Below are 21,376 nucleotides of genomic sequence, written 5' to 3' on the forward strand. Positions count from 1 at the left end.
CTGGCATAGGTTCACTTTTTTGTTTAAAACTTTACCTACGGCAGTCATGACCGCCGGCATAGGTCAACTACATTAAAATATATATATATATGCTGGCAGTGAATGACCGCCTGCATAGATCAAATTTATTTAAAAAAAAGTATATATTTTTTAATGATAAATCCTGAGTTGCCCGTTAACCCTTGGAGTTAAAGATGATGCAAACAATTTTCAGTTATTACCTCTCCAATGAATTAAATTATGAATCAACAGATATGGGAAACTTAACCTGACATTAGGATTATCAATGTTCTCTCTATATCCCAGAGTCTAGTAGCTGTTTAAAAACAAATAAATATAATAAACAACAGGTTAAAACATAGAACACTAATATGCTAGATACCTATCCTATCTTAGAATTTAAACATGCAATACAATGTTGGCTCACAAGTGATGGAACTCATGCATATGTCCCATCCTTTTGGGACATCGTTCTCTTTGAGTTCTATTTTAGGCCTTGAAGCCACAAATATTGAGTGGTGGAGGTTTGATCGCCTGATAAGCTCATTCAAGAAACCTGATCAACAGGACTACTGATCTTCAACATACCTGAAGAGTGAACACCTACATATATTAGGTGTATCCATTGAAACAAACTTGACATTCAGATAAAATTCCATTTATTTCCATACATTAAGTGTACCCATTTTGGATTTTACAAAAAGCAAGCACATATAAGCAAAAACTAAATAAAAAATATAAGTCGATCATAAGCAATAAAAGATACTCTACTACGTTGTTCAAGATAAAGAATAGAATTAGAGGTGCATTACTGCTAATGCAATGGACAAGGTAATATCCAATCTACCCATATATGAGGACCCTCCATATGCAACATTTTCAAGCCTTCCTCACCTATCAAGACAAATAAATCATTCCATATATTCCAAGTTCTGATGATTTTGAAATTATTTTAGAACACCAAAAAAAAAAAAAAAGAAAAGAAGTTAATACCTGAAACTTTGGTTTTCTTCATTTACTCAACAACCTTGTTTGCTTCATGGCTTAACCAGTTGACTTGTATGTTGAACCACTAACCCATGACCTGGTAGGAAAAGCAGTTCAACTTCCTAATAGGGTTTTAAAATATTGCCAACATTCCTAACTATCCCTTTTGAATAGAAAGTTACCCTCAAAAAATATTTTTCTGAATTATAGTACTAGACTACATACTAGGATGGTATCAAGGGCATCAGACCTCAAATTTCAATTGTCCTTCAAGAACATCTACAAGCAAAGGAGAATGTAACAAAATTCCTTTTGCTACAGAAATCATATCCATTTTTGCTACAGAAATCCTTCAACTCAGCTTTCCAAAATTCCTTTTGCTGCAAAAAAAAAGGTAATTTATAACCAAAGAAGAATGTAACAAAAAAGCATTTTAAGATCGGAAAATTAATATGTTGCCTGAAGTAGAAAGAATTACATGATTACCAAATTAACAAAAAGAAATTAATTGAAAAATTTTCCATATCATATGCAGAGATATACATGTGTATACTCATACATAAAGGAGTGAAGGACTTTGCTTCCATCTTCAACCATTTTACTTCTTTAGCTCAATAACATACTTGAGATTGTTTGGAGGTTAAAAACAATGAGAACCTATGAAACCATCCAAAATATGATCCTCAAACTCATTGTAGATAACACTGGGCAGAAAGTACTAGGGAAGTTGTTATCCTGGTATTCAACACAATTAGCTGAATATAGATCTCTCCTTAGTTCTCTTTTTAAGGTTGAAAATCTTTTTGTAATCTCAAATAGGATAGTGGCATAATATGTTTTGTACTCTCCCATTGTACAACCTCAACTTGTACATGTGTCATTATTTTTCTGTTTTAACGAAATGATACTTCACCTCGTATAAAAAAAAAAGTCATCATATGAACTAGAAATGCAACATCAGATCTTAAATATATAACTAAGGCACACTAGTATTAAGCTTCAAGAGAAATTCACAGTTCTAGGAGCACATTGATGTAAAGGTCTCTAGTAGGTAATATACTATGAACTAATTCTCATCACCATTATCAGTGCATCACCACCCAAGCCTCATGCCATCAATTTGCATTCTTTCTACTTATATTCCATCAAGAGTCATATAATCCATATTCATAAAAAAAAAGAGTCATATAATCCATCAAAACATAAGTTTTCAAATTATTTGTTACTAGTCACTACTCACACCAGAAATCATTCCTCAGAGAGGTACTATAATGGGTCTACTAGCTCCTTGTACAAATTCTTATTTATCTTAATGGAGTTTTTAGCTTGATTTTGCCAAAAAAAAAGTTGTAGATGGCAAAAAGAAAATTTATACTTAAAAGAAATCAAAAGAAAGTGACTAAGTATAATGCATTGGGTCAAATGGGCCTAGAGGTTTTTTATCTATTTTCTTGAAAAATAACATTAACAAAGGAAGTGGCTAAGCATAATGCATTGGGAAAAGTTGTATAAGAGGAAAATCAGAAAATTGACTTGTTTTCCTATTGATTAACATTTGGGGGGATTGATGTAGATGTACGTAGACAACAAAGCTAAGCCTAGAACTGATAAGAGTATATCATACCCATTAGGAATCACCTTCCATAAAATTTACTTGCTTCTAGGAAATATTACCAAATTTGTTTAGAGGCAAGCCATTCCCACTCAGATCATGTATTGATCCTTCTCCTTTAAGCTTGAATTTGGGCATTTGTCCATGTTTTAGTAGACATCAGATTTGCATCTTGAAATTTGTCTTGGTTTCCTAGAAACTCCAACTGTTAAAATTTGGAGTTTAATTATCAAATTAAAAATATGGGTCATGGTCTAGAGAAGCTTCCATTTGTCGTGTCAGGTTGTGCTGGAATTATACTCCCAAGTTCAACCCATTTCCATATGATGTCAAGCACCCCTGGCTCATTGAAAGTTGCTTTGAATTTTGATAGTGTAGTTGCACAACCTCCTGTTGGTAAAAAGCCTGAGGTTGAGTCAAGACATGAAAAGCTATGAGATGTTGGTCTGGCTGAATCACTCTTTCTCTCCTCTAAAATCCCTTTGAGTCCCCCTCGACTCCTAACAAAGGAGTATAAACCGGATAGATTTAGTTGGGTTAAAGCCTGATTTTTCCAATCCAAACCCCACCTATGATGAACCTAACACGTACAACTCAGTCAATCATGAGCTAATTGTTAGTGTTTAAAAGTCTTTTTATGAATTAATTTTAAAATAAACATACATTCAATGATCTCCTTGAGCTTATATACTTTTCCTAAAGCTTACATGCATGTATAAATGAGTACTTTCAAGAACATACAAGATAAATCATAATTTTGAACAATCCATAGATCTTGTAAACTAAAAAAATCATTAGAAAAAAAAGTTGGTTAAATTTCTTGAAGAGAAAAAGAGAATCATTAACTGTTTCAAGGGGCTCTGTTTCTATTTAATTTCTTTGGATTCTAAGGTTACAAAGGGCCAATTGGCTATCTTTCCACCGGATGAGAGAGAATTCTTGTGAGTGACTTCTAGATTGTTAGACCCATTTGGCATTTGTAGCCTGGAAAGCTCAAGGGTTGGGTTGTCATTGGTCAACTCATGACCCAACAAGTTTCTACATGAATATATGATTCATGTAACTTATTTTGGTTTAAATAAACTCAAACAATTATTTGGAATAATGTTTGACTTGATATCCAAATTGCTCTTTTTTTGGATACAAACAGAAAATAAAGCTCTACACAAGGTAAGGGGTAGAACATTTCCACAAATCAAATAATCTAATTTTTTTAATAGATCTCAAAATAAGACCAGAGTTATCCATTTGACCCATCCTAGAAATGAAATTAGTTAAGAAATTAGCTTCTCCATACACATGCAAAAATCTAATAATATATATTATATCCCATCATAAGCTAAAAATTCTGGTCTACCTACAAAGCTACATGTATACCAGAAAACTCCAAATCTTGAGATTTTGAAATCATGTCTCAATAAAAATAGAATATCCAATAGTAAGAAATGCAAATCTAAAACATATTATAAAAAGGAGAACAAAAATCCAAAAAAAATTGAGAATACTGTGAAATATGTAATGGATGACGGAAATTCAAGAAACACCAAGGTCAAATTGCCAACTTTTTCTAGAAGAGTAGTTCATTCTATTGTATATCCTCAAAAAATTGCCAAGATGCATGTTGCTAGTTTCTCTCACCTGGATCCATTGCATTTTTGTGAACTAGACAACCTCACCACCAAAGGAAACCCAGAACAAAGAAGATAAACCCTACTAATAGAAATATAATTCCAGCGACAGTACCTATACATAACGATTGGTGCAACAACATACAAATAAGAAAACCAATTTCCAAAAGAAAATTTCCATTAAACTGAAAGAAATAAAGAAAGAGGAGAAATACAAATGATAGGGAAACAACCTTAACAGATGAAATCCATAGGTTTCAAAAAAATAATGTGAAATCCATACTCTCTTAACAAGAAATGAGAGAAGTTGAAAAGATTGAACTCAGGAGTAGCTTAACAGCATTACAAATTCACAGATAATGACGGGACCAAACCCTTGCAAAAAGAAAATTTTGAACAAATAAGCAATAAAAATTAGAAGAAGATATTTAATAAAAAGAACAAATATATAAGAAGAAGAAAAACACTCTGAAGATGGTCCGGCTTTGACAATGGTAGTGAGACAAAGCGCTAGAAAACTTTAACAAAGAAACGAACTGAAAAAAAAAAAATTAAACCCGACACAAAACCCCAAACTCAAGTCAAACCAAACACAGACACTTGTATTTAGAAAACCAAACAAACACAAAAAATGCAGGGTTACCCAATCAATGGAAACTAAGGTCTTGTTCCCTTCTTATCCATCTCTTCGGTTCCCTCTGTTAAAAAGATTTTGGCTAAAAACTTTTCTCTTGGATTCTCTCTGCATTCAAGTAAAATCATATCATAAAACTAAAAGAGGTAAGACTGGACAAATATTCTGTAGACAAAGGTTTCTTACAAAAAACCAGAACGACAAAAAAAGAAATTAACAGTGACAAAATTATATATTAGGATAAGAGTCTGATGATGAGACCTTCACATTGACACAGGCAAATGACTTCTTCCAATAGAAATGATGGAATAGAACCTGCCTGTAGCCATTATTATTGCTTGAGGTCTGTGAATAAATTTTGAAGAAATGCAAAACGAGCAATAGAAAAAGGGATACAAAAAGAAAGAAAACATAGATTCAAGAAATAAAAAAAAAATGAAAAGGGATCCTTTAATTTATGGGAAATGATGAACAGGGTTTAAGCATTACCTAGATTGATGAACTTGTCTTTCTCAACTTCTCGGAATTACTCCTCAACTTCTTGACTTTTTCTAATTGTTCCTACCAAAGATACACCAAGGGTTGCTATATAGATCTAATCTTGATTGAATCTCTGCAATCAACTGAAAACTTTCTGTGAAGCCAAGTAGAAAAGAGGAGGGAACTTACCGCACGTTTTTGATGTAGAAGACAAAGTACCGCGTGTTTTGATGTTTTGGAAATAGAGGGAAGTTTTCTTCATACCGGCCCGAGAGAGAGTCATGACCGATTCAATCTGAAAACGCCGGCCTAATTTATTGAACCACCGCCCTCCTTTATATTAACCCTCAGTTTAGTTCATAGATGGCGGTCAAGTTAAAATCGCCACCATTGATGTATCGAGGCCGGAATTTTTTATGACCGCCGGTTCAAGACCGCCGACTTATCTGTTTTTTCTTGTAGTGATTACATCAAGTTGAGATCATACTGAAAACTCAGTCATATCATATCAGACTAATTCGTGGTTGAGAAATGAAAACGCATCAACCAACATGAGCTGTATATTTGAATTAGTTGCAAAAGCTGCTTACAGAACACAAAGGACCCCACCTCTCGAAAAAAAAAAAAAGAGAAACGAACAGCGTGGGAAAAAACAGAAAAAAAAAGGAACTTCAAACACGGTAGAAATCTAATTTTATGACAGAATCATTACATTGGAAAAAATAAAATGGTAACAGACATACAACACAAGCTTTTAACTTTCAAACCAAACCCCCAACCTTACCTCAGCACTTGTAAGGCCAATAGCAAACCATGCTATATTATAAGGACAAGGAGAACAATGACCAGCACCAATATAAAAATCAGTAGCACCCACCAACACTGTTGGATAACATAAAACAAGGTTGGTAATTAAAATGAATACAATTTAAGATTATAATAAGAAAACCGGCATCATCTGAAAAGCATTAGTATTTATTATTTCACAAACATTTGGGACCACTAATAATGTTGTGTATGTGTGGTAGGTTAATTAGGGAATTGGAAGGTCCTGCTTTACTATCTATTATGTCTCTTGCTGTTTGTTTGTATTCCAGTCCTTCTGGTATGTTGCTTCCTTTTCCTTCACCTGTCATTTTTCTTCTTTCGTAAATACATAGATGAATGAGCTTTCCTGTGTGAATGTAAGGAAGATTTCTATATGTTAATGAAATGGATTATCTGATGCTTATATCATACCACGTTTTACACTTGTTCTGTTATCATATCATCTTAAATGTTTGAAGAACTCCATTATGAGGCAATTTTCAATCAGCATTTTACAAACCCAATAAGATCATATACTGTTTAACTAGAAAACAGTCAATGGTTCCAAATAGTATTCACGAGTTTAACAGGTCAGACCATCTGACCTGCTTATTCATCATCACCATCATCCAAGCCTTATCCCAACTATATGGGATCGGCATCTTATTGAACTGTTGAATAATTAGAACCAGTCTGGAAAATGGTCTAATCTAGTTTCTGTTTTTTAAGATAATTTCTTGCAGGACATGTTCAAAGAGTATGCGAGGTTTAACTAGTATTTTATTTTTTAATCATGTTACATTTTTTTTTTCTTTTTGGCTGTGATCGGAAACGACGCAAATAAGTGTGAATGCAAATATGTAGAGTGTAAAACGGTTCATATAAAGTGCAAAATTGGGTTAGTTTTGCACTGACAAATTTACCTTCTTACCAAACAGACTTTTAGCTGTAATGGATGCAAACATGAATTCCAATAAAACATATGCTTTTTTTATGAAAAGCCCACTTGAATGCAAATTTACTTCTTCTTTATTAATATACTTTTACATCTTATTATCAATGTAAATATGCATTGATCTGTCATTTGTCAATGCATAAATGTAATGTTGCCAAACACAGGTAAAAGTGAACCAAAGTGCAAATTTACCCTGAACCAGGATTTACACTCCATTTGCATCGTTTCCAAATGCAGCCTTTATTCTTTTTTAAGTTTCAGTCTTTCACATCTTTCCTAGTGTCACTTCTTGAAATAAAAGTGATATAGCAGTTATGATGCAGCAATACCATGTAATCAGGGTCAAATGATAGTGAGGTGATTCAACACCTGGTAGCATGTTATTTAACCCTTTAATTTAATTTGGACACTAAATGTTTAAAACTTACCCAGGATGTCCTAGAATTCACACTTTTTGGAGGCCTTGGATATTTGAACTTTTGCTTGTGCTGTCACAGAAGATGAGGCTTCAATGTTTGATCCAACCTCATCAGCTTACAGGAAATAAATCACAACAAAAACATTAGTAGTTGAACAGAAAAATAATAGTTTGCTGAGATGTTGGAATCTCACCAATCATCACTCTCTGCTGATGAACTAGAACAGTGAGGTCATTTGCTTGTCCAATTTCAATTAGTATGTCTTTAATCCCTTGCTCTCTTTCCTCTATTATGGCCTCATTGAATGCAACCTCATTCCCTAGCTAGTACCTCCTGTCTACATTTTTTGTTTCAACAAAGTGGGGTTTTAGAGCCTAAAAACCAGACCCACGAATTCATATATTTTTATATTTAAGTACATGAATATCACGTTAAACTTCATGCCCTATTGCTAGTATTCCCAAGCTATTAAATACCAATTCAATAGTCTTAAAATTAGCAAGTTGATCAATCCCATCAAGCCCCTGGTAAAACTGTGAGAATCTGGGAAAATCCATGAAAACTGAAAACACAAACTGCAGGCTTATAGACAATAAATTTTAAAATTTGGAGAACTCAACTATATACTCAACAACATCTTAATATACAACTCTATCTGAAGGGTATTTTCTGTAATTTAATTCTAAAAGACCAAGCTATCACAAAGATAGGTAATAGAAAGGGATAGGGAATGGTTAGAATCAGATATAAATACCAGAAGATCTATTTGTGGTATTATGTACCTTTTTTGTTCCCTAAGGAAAGGCTGACTCTCCCCATCCATATCATGGGCCACATTCTCTTCAGAACCTGAGCTGTTACCAAAACAGAAAACTTGTTTAGGTCATTGGGTAAGTTATGACAAACTGAGACATGTGGATATTAATAAAAAAAGAAGCATGTGTACATTGAATATAGATTTCCACCTTGATGGAAAAGAAGTTGGTGGAGATGAAGATAAATAAGCTGATTCACGCTCAGCAGCGAGCCGTTGGACTTTCTGGAAATCTTGCAAGACAGCTTGAAAATCTCTTGCAACCTTAGCATCTTCTGCTTTCTTGCTTGGCGGACAGATCCACCAAAGAATACGTCACTTATTGCTAAAATAGAAAGGATCTCTGACAATCTAATTATATAGCTCAAACAAGGGAAAAATGTAGCTGACCCCATAGTGGGATAAGGCTTGGATGATGATGATGAATCAAGGGGAAAATGTTTCTGGGGCACTATATACAATTAAGAAAAGAGAGCATTCAGATATTTTAAGTGGATAGCACAGATTGTAAACCAAGGTCATACAAACCACTGGTCAGACTCATGACTTACAATTGGCATCATCCAAAAAATATAACAATTATCTTTAAGTTACTAAGAATGGCATCGATTCCCTTTATCGCCGTGTAAACCATTATTTCCCGTTGGCTTCATAGTGAAATATAATTAATGGGAAACATCAGAAATCCTGTTAATCTATTTTACATTTTACACTTGTAAAAAAAATACATTTTAAAAGTAACAGAGAAAGTTTTATCTTTTTTCTTTTTTTTCTTTTTTTCTTTTTTTTTGTAATGTGATGCTATAATCGAATTCTTATCATGCTTTGCAAAATGTTCATTTCCAGCCATATTTAGACTTTTAGTTACTAATACTAAAGCACTATCAAGATAACCCAGAAAATAGTTATAATTCCCTCTATCATTTCCAGCCAATTTTCTGCTTTTTTATGACTAAAAACACATTTTCCTTTTTCAAATTCCAATCTTTCTAATGCCTTCAAAATGTTATTCAGTCTCATGTATTTCAATTCAAATAACCAGTAATTTCTCTCCTCCACCTAACCACATCCATAATACAGATCACCTAGTTCCCTGCTGAATTTGTTTTAAATACAATCTCAAAGTATTGACCGAATGACTACCACTTTCTGCTTTCCCCTTTACATGTGCATCCGTGCATGTATAATGCTCAGTTTCATTTTGTCCAGATTGCTCTGTCTCAATTTTCCCAGAAACCATTTTGCCTAGATTGCTCAAACCGAACTTCTAACTTTGGTTCAAGTGACTACTTTATTTTCCCTTTAGGATTCAATTGGTTCTATTCTAATTAAATAACCAATGCCTAGCGTGTCTTGTGTTTATGCATTCATTTCTTACTATCGATTTGTGCAGGACACATTTTGCCCTATTTATAAGAAACCTAACTTTTTATAATAAGCAGCAGTTTCACAACAAACCAAGGCGAACAAGAATTCCTCCCAGATCTTATGTGCTTTAACTTTCTATCCTTTTTTTTTATTTGACAAATAAAATTTTAAGTTAATCAATCAATCAATCATCATCATCATCCATGGCTTATCCCAACTATAGTTGGGTTGGTTACATCATCACCAATCCGTTCTATTTGAAGCCAGACTAAGTTAATCAAAATTTTACAGTCCAAATCCCCAATCAGAAAAAATGTAGTAAAAAAATCGATTCTGAGACATGAATTACTGCACTTGCTGAAAGGTGCCAGCTAGCCTGCTAGTGCTGGTAAAGTCTCTAGCTGGTTGTAGCGAAGACCTAAGGATCGAGTCCCGCCTTCACCTGGGTTGAGGTGTCTACGGTCTACCCCCCACTTGCTCTACAATAAAACTTAAAACAAAAGTCTATGAACAATTTCAAGATGAAAGCAAACAAGAAAAGTTTTAACTCTTAAGCTTTGTTTTCAGAACAGTAACTTGGAAATAGAAAAGAAAAGGGCAAAAAAAAAAAAAAAGAAAAAAACGTATTGCATACACTAACATTGCTGCCATGATCATAGTCACTCAGAACTCGGAGCTTAGCAGAAGTTTCCTTAACTAACTGTCCAATCCGTAGCCTCGTTTTGTGCCTGTACAAACCATGCACAGGAAGATACAAGGATAAGCCAAACTGAGATTAAAACACAAAGAGGTGGTTTAATTCAATAAAGAAATGGCGGAACAGATAGAGGCTAGGGAGGGAGAGAGAGTTCAATTACATCTTCTGGCGCGGTTCGGGGGTGTCTTGAGATGTTCCAATGGCATCAACAAGCCGACGGAATATGTCGACGGCAGTATTGATCTGAAAGATTCCAGCTGCCACAGCCTGAGAAGGATTCTGAAGTGAAGAGTTAAGGCCGAAAGTGGGTAGCTTCCCGCCATTCTCGATATCTTGGAAGCTCATATTCGCCGGGAAACGGAAACCGTAAAAGATGGCAACTAATGCCCGAGAGGCGAGAGCAAGTGATGAGAAGACAAGAAAAGTGGGTGAGGCCACCTTTCTGGTTTCTTTCCAGTTCCATTTCCTCCTTGCTTTATAACTGTGAAGTGTTAACTCTCCACCCCCACCAACCGGTGGCCAATCCTCCCTCGATTCCATCAGTTCAAACTTCAACGTAACCGAGTTTTTAAGTAGACTGCACAGTGCACATGACATCTTCGATTCCCTTGCCACGCCATTGGTAGGGCAGGGCCCACGGGAGGACCCCTTCAAAAAGGGGTCTCATATTGTTAACTTGTGACATGTCTTAATTGTTACCTGCGATATGGCCGCACGTCAGTGTTTGAAAGAAATTCAACACATCAGGTTAGTTGATATATATTTTTTTTTAATTTTTCGTGATCACATTTTACTGAAGGTATTTGAGCTGTTGGTCGCAGTTAATGTTTTCCCATCCCACATTTTACTGAAGGTAAATTTACTTTGTTTAGTTGTTAAGGTGTAAATTTGGTGAGATGGTGTAGAGGAGGAAAAGACAATCTGCAGTGGAGGAGGCGGGGGAAGAAGAAGAAGAAAAAGGAGGAGGAGAAGAGAGAAAGAGAGAAAGAGAGAAAGAGAGAACGAAAGAGGAAGAAAAAGAAGAGAAAAAGGGGCCGACTGGACTACCTTGTTTTGGGTCCTCTCCGGCTCTCCCTTTGGAGGTGGGTTCAGATATGCCACTGCAATTGGTTGCAGCGGTGGTGATGGAAAGAGAAAAAAAAGGGGGGGGGGAAGAAGAAGAAGAAGAGAGAGAGAGAGAGATCACTCGCAACAAAGCCAGTTGCAACTGGAGGGGCCGACTGGACTAGTGCTTTTTCTTCCTTTTGGGTCATCTCCGACTCTCCCTTTGGAGGTGGGTTTAGATCTACTGTTGCAATGCAGCGGCGACGACGGAAAGAGGAAAAAAAAGGGGGAAGAAGAAGGAGAGAGAGAGAGAGAGAGAGGAGAAGAAGAGAGAGGAAGAAAGGACAGTTAATTTTACATCAATAATTTTGATGTATATATTACATCGATTGTCGATGTAAATAAAATTCAAAATGAAATTTTACACCGATGTATATTTTACACCGATTTTCGATATAAAATTACATATTTACCAAACGCCAGTAAAATTGAACTGGGGTATAAAGTTTACCCCAGTTCAATTTTCCACCCCAAACAAACGTAGCCTTACAAAAACTTGATTGGTTAGGTTGGTGATAAACATCATGTTATCCACTCAACAAAATTTTCCCCCAAACCTAACTGAAGGAGTTTGGCTTCGATCAGTGCAAACCCGTGCTCATACCATTCCAACAACCTCTTTCAGCTTTGTATTGAAAATATCTTCTCATGAAATAAAGTGCATAAGTACTAAAATATTCCCAATGCAAGGCTGTAAAAGCTGTTCGTGAAGGGATGAGAGATCCATCATATAGATAGCTGAACCCTGCAGCTAGGTTGGGCGAAATTTCAAAAATTTCTCTCTCTCCCATGTGGGAATCACATTCCCTATTTTAGAAAACTACATTTTCAATGATCAATCTTGAACCTAAACTAGACCAGATCTGAAACCAGAAGGGAGTGGAGGGATATACCTGATACAAAGTAGTAATAACCTCCAATGAAGGTGTTCACGCCCAAGGAAAGATCCAAAGACTGCTTCCATCGAAGATGACACGGTGCAAGATGAATCAGAATCAACACGATAGTTCTTCAGCAAAAACCGAATTCTTCAGCAAGAATCTGATTGAGGGCTAGTGAGCACGTCTTCAGATTACCTTTTATGCCAAAAGGTAATATCAATAACTCTTCTTGATCGCTTCTACAGGTGGAGATCGAACTGGTATGGCGGCAAGAGCAGGAGAGAAGGAGACAGTGCAGTCAAACTGTGTTGTTTCTCTTTGGAAATCAACAGTCACTTAGATGATTTATGTTGTGTTATGAGGGTTCGCCCTGCTCTCCTATTTATAAACTTAAGTAGAGGTTTTCCTAATCCCATTAGGAGTTTCCTAATCCAAATCTTGTATTTGGATATGGACTCTCTTTAAGAGATGAGGATAATCTCTTATCTTATATGCAGATAAAGATCAACCCTCATAATCTAATTAGAAGTTTCCTGATCCAAATCTTTATTTGGATATGAACTATCTGAGTGGATAGGGATAATCCCTTATCCTATCTGCTGATCTAAATCCCATAACCGCCTCCTTTTTAATTAATCTCATTAAGCCAGTTCGAATTGGGCTTTAGGCCCATTAAGTTCATCTGCTCACTTAGCCTCCTAACTGTTGCCCAATTGGTTATCTTTGTATGGCGTGGGACCCAAACATTGATCTACACATCAGCCACATGGGTTCAGCCCAGTGAACCCCTGAGTCCATCACTCTGGATTCTTAATGAGCCCAACATTTACACTAAATGGTCATTGGGTCAAACCACCTTATAAAAACCCAATGACTGTGGGTAGATGCAAGATTAGCTCATCAGGTATTATCCTCAATGGTCTTATACTTAACCTCTCAGCCCATAATGGTCAAACACTACCCGATAAAAGAGGACATCTCCCTCGACTGCAAGGTATAGTGCTGCACTCTCTACTCACATGGATCCCGGGAATTAAAACCTTTTACAAACATTTTGAAACCATAATATATGTATGTATGTATGTATGTATGTATGTATGTATGTATGTATGTATGTATGTATGTATGTATATCTCTATATAAATATATTTTTCAAAACAAATTTCAACGGTTGAAATTAACTGCCGGCAGTTTAGGTTTCCATCACAGAGAGTGCATCCCCGATCATTCACTTTGTTCGACAAAAGGGCTGATCCTGTCACTATGATCACCCACTCAGATGAATTCTCAGATGGTCCCAGCATACCCAGGTTTTGACCCCCTCTAAGGATCTCACTAATTGGCATATCAAAGACAGTCCAATCCAACACCTAGTGCAATATCATAATCGAGTCTAGGGGTCAGGTGTAACATTCCAATTTTGCCCATCTATCTCCAAGGCAATACTGGAATTCTGATCCGGTTCAGGGTTTCAAGAAAACCCACACTGCATGTACCTCAGGTCTCACCCTAGCAGTTGAGACAAACCACCCCAACCAACTTGGCGGCACATTAGTGTCAGTCTTGACAAGATAAATCTCCCCAGATCTATCGAACGACTGTGAAAATTATAAACTAACACGAGTCTCATATGTGTCAAGTTTAAAGGTATTATACAGAAACACACCATAATAACATGAAACAATTATATACTTTATTCATTTACATTAAATGTCATAATGTACATCATTCTGATCGAAGCTAAGAGCATACACTATCTAACAGTTCGATCAAATGAGCTCTGCATTGACAAAAGCTAAACTCTAACTGAAATTATTTGTTACATTTTTTTTTAAATAAAACCCATTGAATTCCAATGTATCGTGAACGTTATTGGTATCTATTTTATTGACGTAAGACACTATTTTTTTTTTAATAAAACCTCATTCTACTCTGTCATGGTATCTATTTTATTGTCGTAAGACACTAATTTATTCTTGTATTCGTCATGTGAAATAAAATGTCATGAGTGATTAAAATATTGTCAAAGATCGCTGTCTTAAAAGAAAAACACTTTAATTAGAGATTATCATAAGTTCAATATGGGTTTTTAATCTAAGGGTGTTTTGCATAAAATTTAATAAAGTTTTGCAAATTGACAAAATTGGATACGTTTGCAAAAATAACTGCAAAAATAGTAAGTATCAAGAAAAATGTCTTTATTTGAACCAAAATGCCCCTGATTTAAAAGCCCTCCATTATTCTCTTCGGCACTCTTTCACTCTTTGATTCCTGTTGTACCTCCCAATCTCTTAATCTGTTATTGTTCTTGTTTGGGATCCCTAGTTCTGAAAATTGGATTATTACTTTCAACAAAGATGGAAGTGTTTGGGATCTCTCTCTTTCTCTCATTATAACCTTAAATACTTGCATGGGAGTACAGCTGCAATTCTCGTTTTTAGGGATACATGACATGTGCTGAGGTGGTCTCTAGCGGAAGCCTTAGGGCAATTCCCGCTAGGGATGGCAATTTCTAACCTACCCAGTGGGTACCCGTCCCTACCCTCCCCGATGGAACGGTTTTTTTTTTGCTTAAATGATGGGTTTTGGGTTAGGCATGAGTTTTGAGATTCTACAACCCGTATAAGTACAGATAGGGTACAGTATTAGGTTAAACCTGATCCTCCTCAATCCATGTATAATTGTGAAGCATATAAACTTTATGTACAGTGTTGAATTTTATGCAAATGATAATTGATAGTTTATGTGTTTTTTTACATGTTTTAATCATATAATTAGAAATCTTCATATTTATTTGTGTTGTTTTACTTATTTATTGTTTATATATGACAAGAAATAATATGAAGTTAAATGTGGGTTTTAAACCCAACCCACCCCTACCCTTGAATGCAAGAAGAGTAGGGTGGGAGACGATTTTACACTTTCATATGTGGGGAGGATTTGGATTCTCAAAATCCAACCCGCTTTGGATTTTGAAGTGGATAAGGACTGGGAGATTTAAGGAGACAGGTCCTTGATCCGACGTTCTCGCTTAGTGGCACGGCCGTTGGTACTGACGCGTGATGAACGCATCACCAACTCAGTCGAGGACATGGCCATCTCCTCAGCCACGTCACCACCGTACACGTATTGATCAGGTCACGCCGGGGTAAGGCCCCATCAATTACCATCTACATGCATATAATTAACTTTTAATTTGAAGGTTACAATCGTCTCAGTCGAAATCGGGAAAAAGTCTCCAAGTATTAGCAGCCGAGACTTGGGATTAATTTGAATCCACCTTAAATGGAGTTAGGATTTTATGGGTATTTTAATGGGCCACGGAGAATCACAACTCATGTGATTATCTTTCCTTTCTCATGCTTTAATAGAAAATTCAATTGATACTATTTCCTAATCAAACATCAGAAAGAAGAGATTGAGGAAAAGACAAATACATACACATCGGAGGGAGATAGGAAAGTTAGTATACAACTATTAATTGAGGTCTATTTATACTATTCAATTCTTCCCCTTTGCAGCCCTACCCCATGCAAGAAATGAAGGTTCAGTAGTATAAATACAAATATATATATATATATAAAATAAATAAAATATAAGATTTTGTACTCTACATATTTATACACCTTTCAAACTGAGCCGAATGTGCTCAAATTAAATAATCTGTAATGTAATGTGTTCGTATCAAATTAAATCAACCGTAGTGGTGTGTTCAAATCAAATTAAATCAACCGTGTGTGATGGTGTGCTCAAATCAAATTAAATCAGCTGTAGTGTATTCATATCAAATTAAATAAACTGTGATTGCATATTCATATCAAATTAAATTGTTGTCCAAATCATTTTTTTGTCAGATCATGAATGTCAGGTTTTGCATAGTCATATCATAACGGAAAGAAAAGCAAAGAATACCCTCCAAGGAATTGTATGAAGATATTAGTTAGTTAATTACCATTTGTATTGTATAGAATATTCCAGATCATCCTAACATTCCAAGTGGCATACAAATAACTAATGTCAGCTGTTGTCTTTCATTATCAACTATCATCAACTAGTGCTAACTGGCTCAGTTGGTAACGACTGACTTCTGGTTGTAGCGATGCTCGATCTGCTGTGAACTTGTTTGTATTGCAACAATGGCGCACTTTCCATTTCAAAATTCAAACGAGACATTTTCTTTGTCAAATATGTCGTCATGTGTGTTCTTCTCCTACACTACTTTCATCAAAATTCAATTTCACCACACGGGTTGTTTATTTTAACTCTCATATGTGAGTGGGGTGGATAGATGTGATATGTAAACAACTTTAACCAATCGGATATCCTTGAATTTTGATGAATTTTCATGAGCTAATTTTTCTTTGAGGCTGTGTTTGGTTGCAGTGCAAATTAATTTGTACTAATATGAATGTATGAGAGTGCAAATGAAAAAAATGCAAATTCTTGTTTAATTTTGTTTTGGATTTTATTTTATTCTGCTTTATGTCTTATTTACTTCATTTATAATGCAATCAAGCAAAATAAGCTAAAATTTGAAACAAAAATATATCAGAATTTACACTCAAACCGTTTGCACTGCCATGAGGTTTTGCATCAGTGCAAATTTATTTGCATTGCAACCAAACACAGCCTAAGGCATAAATGTAGAAAATCTTACACAACATATATGATCTATACTTCCTCTCTCTCTCTCTCTCTCTCTCTTATACACACGCGCGCACACACACTAGAGCATTGTAACCTCATGAAAGCAATAGATAAGTAAATAAGGTTGAGTTTGGATAATCTCTAAGTTTATGTTTTGATTCTTTTGAAAGCCAGAAATATACAAATCCCCAACTTGCAAAAAGCTCAAAAGCAAAAGTGTATTAGAAATAAAAATCCTAATTGGCCAACCTTTTGGGCCATGTTTGCTATTCAAAAAGTTTTTTACTTTCTAGTTTCTACACTTACCCAAGTAAGTGCATTTACCCATGTTCCTTTGTTTTCCATGTAAATATGACAATGATCATTTTAACCATAAAAGACCATTATTAAAAGAGGCAATTTCACCTCACCAGTGTTAGTAACTTTCCCCATGCAAATGGGTGATACTTGGAAAATAATTTTTTTTTTTTTTTTGCAGATATCACATAAATCTGAAAAAAATAACATGGTTATCTTGGTCGATGGGAACCAAAGTCCTATTAACCAACATTCCACCCTCTCAAAATCCACAAAAAAAAAGAAAAAAAAAACTAATGGGCCCTTCAGTGTTCTCATTTTGCGTTCTCACAATACATAAGTGCATTGAGAGCATCATCGGTGCCAAGGAAGATGAAACTCTCGCACAATGTTTTAAAAATCGACCCAGAGACCAAACCGTTTTTGTCTCCGGTTCACGGGTCACGGGTCATCGGTTCATATCGTTCCATGTCATCATATATATGTATTATGTCTCTCTTCTCTCTCTCTCTCTATCTATCTATCTACCTATATATATATATATACACACACACACATATGTATATATGTGTATAAATATATATTTTATCAATAGATATATTTTAGATATGTTATATATATTTTTATATTTAATTTATATCATGAAAACACCAGAAAAAATGCAAAAAATTATGCATTAAAGCACCAAAATTGTAGAAAATAGGGTTGTTCATAACAAGACCCAAACCAACCAAATCGACCAACCCAGTCCAACCTAACCCGAGTCAGCCGGTTTTCCTTCAGCATCGGTCGGTTTCGGGTTACAAAAAAGCGTAAACTGACGGTTCAATTCGTTTCTAGTCTTCTCTTTAGGAATGCCATTAATGGCAAGCATTGCAAGGCAAGGAATCCCTAGTCCTATTCCCTACACCTTTACTCCTTTAGAAATATTAGCATGATAGCTTCTTGCATTTTTTGAAAGGTTTAAAGAAAGGATCTCTACTCTCTAAGGTCCTTTACACCAAATAGGTAATGCCAAATAGATCGGATTTGGTTTCATTTCTAGGTAACCCGATTAGGTCGGATCGGTTGGAAAAACACCAGTAAACCGACCCAAACCTACCCATGAACAGCCTTAGTAGAAAATGCAGAAAAATACCAGAAATTTTCAAAAAATGTAGAAAATACCAAAAAATTGCAAAAAAAATATAGAAAAATTACAAAAAGTTGTAGAAAAATTGCCAAAAAACGCATAACTTTTATAAAAGTGCTTTCACATAAGTACTTTTATAAAAGTGCTTTCACATAAGTACTTTTATAAAAGTGCTTTCACATAAGTACTTTTATAAAAGTGCTTTCACATAAGTACTTTTATAAAAGTGCTTTTATGCTTTCATAAAAGTGTATTCGTAAAAGTACTTTGATAAAAGTGTTTCATGTAAAAGTGCTTTTGTAAAAGTACTTTCATAAAAGTACTTTTATAAAAGTGCTTTCATAAAAGTACTTTTGTAAAAGTGATTTCATAAAAGTACTTTCGTGTAAAAGTGCTTCCATAAAAGTACTTTCGTGTAAAAGTACTTTTGTAAAAGTCCTTTTCATAAAATTACTTTATAAAATTGTTTTTGTATAAGTGATTTTGTGTAAAATTGCACGTGAACACGAAAGTTAATAAAATCTATTTTATTTCACTTTTAATCTCAAAATGAAATATAGCATGGTGGTTTGGAATTCTAATGAGATATAGATGTGTTAGGAGGTCTGAGTTTGAGTCACTTCAACTGCTATGTTTTTTAGATTTGGCAAATATAGATAGAGCTAACTTTGACCCAACCCATCTTGACCCGCACGACCTAACCCATTATGACCCTAATTGGTACACTCGACCCAACCCACCCTGACCCTTTTTCCACTGACCCTAGTGGGTTACTCGACCCATATTGACCCGCCAATAGATTGGGTGGGTATGGGTGGATTTCAAGGTGGGTGGGTCAAATGGATTGGGGTCAAGATTGCCAGCCCTACAATATGAAATTATTTTACTTGATGAGTGATGACTGAATAAATCCATAAGGAAGCTTACCTATCCTCACGGTTGTGGTTGAAGTAATTCACACTATCACACATGGATGCAATTAGAGTTAGAGTTGTCTCCATCTTCAACAGCGCGTGCGATCTTGGATAGTAGTAAGGTTGTCATTTTGGGTTGGGTTTGATGGACCCGATTATAATAAATTTGTTAAAAATATCAAACATTTAATATATATATATATATATATAGTCAATTCGAGATGGGCAGAACTAGTTCCAAACCGATAATAACTAAAACAATAAATCAGGAAGCATAACTGATCCATCGATATCAAATCTTTGAACCAGAACTAGCCCAATTGATTTGAATCCATCGAGTCCGTTGGATCGAACCCAATCCATTGGCAACCCTATATACCGGCATGGCCATTTGACATTTTAGCAACAAAAATAATCAACATCTATAAACCAGCCAGACAAAATAAGAAGGTTGAAGTAACCTTAGTCGTCTTGCACAAGTGTATGATGTCGCATATAGGGGTGGCAATTGGGCGGGTTGGGTTGAGCTTCAACCCAACCATCTAACCCGCCAACCCATTAATGACCCAGTTATATAAAATTAGATGGGTTGGGTTCAACCCAAACCCGCTTTAACCCAATCCAATATGCCCAAACCCATTAATCTTATATTTATGGACTTAAAAAAACAAACTAACTCTCTCTTAACAATTAAGTTGGTCATAGCTTGGTGGTAATTGTAGTTACTATTTACACAAGTGGTGAAGGTTCAAATCACATTATATGCATGTAATTTTTACACAAGCGGCAAAGCCATTTGACTATGTTCGGATTTTGGATTTGACCGAACCACTTAGGTTCAAACCGGTCAGGCCAACTTAAACCACTTGGGTTCAAGGGTGGTTAAACCGTTTAGATCTGGATCAGTCCAGTCAGATCGGATCGGACAGGTCCAATCGATGGTGGATTGACTTGGATTGGACCTTATCAGGTTTGTGCACGGATTTGGACCGGACCAGTTGGTCCAAATTAGGTTGATGTAAGTAAATCGGGTTGGGCGTGTGGATATTGGTTGGACGGACGGTCCAGATCGTGCAAAGCACACAAAGGCCAAATCATCCCACTCAAAACCATTTCGAATTCGGGTCGACTGGATTTGCTTGTACTAGGCTAGATCGGACTGTGGATATTGGCTGGACCAGACGACCCAATTTCAGACAGAGCAAGCGACACCAAATCATCCCACCCAGGGTATTTCGGATCCGAGTCGACCTGGATCAATATATGCTAGATCGGGTCAGACCGCGTTGAACTGGTTCAGACTCTGGTCAAATTGATTTGGATTTATGTTGGGTGAAGTGTATTGATTCAAGACAAAACTAAATTTAATCAATAATTAATAGAAAATTAATTTATTAATTATAAATTATTTAATTCAAATGAAGAAAATAAAAAAAGATTAAGAAATTAATCCAATGATTATCCATAACCCAACCCATTTAAATGGATGGATTAGGTGATGGATTAATCACACAATCCGCCAGGTTGAGTGGATTAGATACTGGGTGGGTTGAGTGAGTCCAGCGGATTGGGTTAAAAATTACCACCCTAGTCGCATTAGAAAGTACTGATACATCATTTTAGTTTTTACGTAGCATTATAATTGTCTATCAATGCGGAGAACCTTATTCCTCCCTGGCAACTCCATACGATTTTAGCAGATTGCAGAGAGCTCTGCTCTAATTTTCGTCGGTGCTCGTTTGTGTTTGTCCATAAATTAGCAAGCAAGGTTTCTCACAAGATTATCCTTCACGCTCTTGTTATTTTCTCTATGGCTCTATGTATATTGGTCTAAGACCCTTTTCTTGGAGGATTTGTATTGGTGATGATATTTTTTTGAGCACCTAATGGATTTGCATTATTAGAGTAGGTATTGTCTATCAATGATATTTTTCTCTCTTTCATGATGAGGATTTTCAACGGAGTTATCATTGCACACTTGGGATTTTAGAATGGGTAAA

The 21,376-nt window shown here is 35.6% G+C and overlaps 1 pseudogene across 1 annotated transcript; it reads right to left on the reverse strand.

Annotated features, from left to right (window-relative positions):
• Positions 1-317: 317 nt before the first annotated feature.
• Positions 318-10,932, reverse strand: LOC104592702 (syntaxin-22-like; annotated as a pseudogene). The gene is made up of 12 exons (XR_016083489.1): positions 10,562-10,932; positions 10,339-10,432; positions 8,488-8,654; positions 8,277-8,376; positions 7,716-7,845; positions 7,532-7,636; positions 5,531-6,223; positions 5,351-5,422; positions 4,238-4,342; positions 1,238-1,367; positions 994-1,084; positions 318-894 (listed from the first exon to the last, which is right to left on the reverse strand). The product of XR_016083489.1 is annotated as a syntaxin-22-like (transcript).
• Positions 10,933-21,376: the final 10,444 nt, after the last annotated feature.

The sequence above is a fragment of the Nelumbo nucifera genome, chromosome 3, assembly GCF_055504915.1.
Source record: "Nelumbo nucifera cultivar China Antique chromosome 3, China Antique-T2T, whole genome shotgun sequence".
Classification (NCBI taxonomy): domain Eukaryota; kingdom Viridiplantae; phylum Streptophyta; class Magnoliopsida; order Proteales; family Nelumbonaceae; genus Nelumbo; species Nelumbo nucifera.